This window comes from Carlito syrichta, unplaced genomic scaffold (genome assembly GCF_000164805.1).
Source record: "Carlito syrichta isolate Samal-C Ts95f unplaced genomic scaffold, Tarsius_syrichta-2.0.1 Scaffold135706, whole genome shotgun sequence".
NCBI lineage: Eukaryota > Metazoa > Chordata > Mammalia > Primates > Tarsiidae > Carlito > Carlito syrichta.
In genome coordinates, this window is record NW_007079802.1 from 113816 (window position 1) to 115895 (window position 2080).

A 2080-nucleotide genomic window follows, 5' to 3' on the forward strand; every position below is an offset into this window, starting at 1 on the left:
TAGCAAATGAATCGAACCCAAAGAGGAGGACACAGGAATCCCAATATGAAGCTGGTGGGTCAGAAGTTCTGGAGGCCTGGACTTGTGACTGGTGTCTGAAGGAGGACAGTCTTGTGGGACTGAACCCTCAACCTATGGAATCTGGCACTATCTCCAGGTAGACAGCATGAGAATGAAATTGAATTAGAGGTACCCAGCAGATGTCTGTTGCTTGGTGTGTGGGGAAAAACCCCCATACACTTGGCCCAGAAGACTTCTGTGTTGACTGTTGTTGCTGAGTGAGAGAATAGGAAAAACAAAAACAAAAAACCCTTAAGGCCAGGGGCGGTGGCTCACACCTGTCTTCCCAGCACTTTGGGAGGCCAAGGTGAAAAGATTGCTTGAGCCCAGGAGTTTGAGACCATCTTTGAACTCTTGGGTTCAAGCGATCCTCCCCCCTCAGCCTCCCAAGGAGCTGAGACTACAGGTGTGCCACCATGCCCAACTTAAGGAATATGTAAAAAAAGTTTTTAAAAAGAGAAAGAGAAAAATAGAGACAGAGACCAAGGCAGAGAAATGGACAGAACTGGAAAGTTAGCAGTGACACTTCTCCCTGCCATTTCCTCTGCGCCTCCGCTAGGCTTGGATTCGTTCTCTTCGGTTCTCCTGCTGGTTCCTTGAGCACTGCGGGTCTCTGCCCCTGTTCCCAGTTCAGTCCACATATGCCTCTCAATGAGCAAGATGTTCAAATGCATCTTTTGCACTTTCTCCCATCTTTCCTTTGCCTCCCAGCTTTTGATTATTATTTGGTTTTGTTTGTTTTTTGAGTCTCACTCTGTCACCCAGACTAGTGCAGTGGCCGCTCCCAGCCACTGCAGCCTCGACCTGCTGGGCTCCAGCGATCCTTCTGCCTCAACCTTCCAAGTAGCCGGAACTACAGGCGGATGCTACCACGCCCGACTAATTTTTTTGATTTATTGTAGAGATGAGGTCTCGCCAAGTTGCCTAGGCGGGTCTCGAACCGTGGGCTCAGGCAATCCACTCACCTCAGCCTCCCAAAGGGCGGGATTATAGGCTGAGCCACCGAGCCTAGCTTGATTATTATATTTTTAAGTCATAGAGGTCTCTTCCTCTGGGGAGCAAGGAGGATGGGGGGGAGGATGGAGAGACTGCTGATTGGACCAGGAGAGGGCTGTGGCCAGTAGGCAGAGTGTCCAGGGCCATAGAGTAGATTTGCCCTGTCTTGCTCACCTCTTTATTAGAGAACACTTACCTGGGAGGCACCAGTGTCTGGAAGGCGGGTCAGGGAACTTTGCAAACATAAGCTGAGTTAGGAAAATAAATCAGTAGGTCAGACCAGGTTCCAGGGAACCAGTGTTTTCAGCTAAAAAAATGAAAGCATAGCCTTTGAGCCAGCTCTCACCAGCCCCTGGAGCCTGTGCCAGGTTCCTTTGGACTAAGGAGACAGGCCCTGCCTTACAGGAAACTGTGGTCCTCAAGGGAAACGCCAAGGACAAAAGTAATCAAACCCCTAGGGACCTGGGAGGCTGAGCTCTGGCACCAGACAGATCTGGGTTTCCAACTGTAAGTTGCATTGTGACCTTGAGCAAACCCATAACCTCTGAGCCTGTCGCTACCTACTTCTTACTTGGTCTCTCATGCTGTTTCTCTGGCTGGTTTCTACCCCTCCCCCAGGGGTGAACAAGAGCAGCTCTTGGTGGAAGGGTCGATGCTATGCGGACAGGCCATGGGAAGAAAGTGTGGCCAACCCCATTTTACAGAGGAGGAAACAGAGGCTCCAGGAGATTCTAGAAGCCGCTCGCTCGTGGTCCCATAGCCAGATGCCTGGCTCAGAGCCCCTGAGCAGAGGAGGGCTGATCCTAACCCAGACCTTAAGTGCGACGTCCCGCCGGTTCTCCCTCTCCCTGACTGCTTCAAAGTTCTCCTAAGCACATAAAAATATTTCCCGCGAAAACGTTTCCGTTCTCCATCCGCACCCCGCCCTGGGCTCCCAGACCCGCGCTTCTTGGCCCGGAGCCGGACCTGTTGCATCCCAGGACCAGCTCCAAGCGGCGAGCGGAGCCCAAAGCCCAGGGAAAGG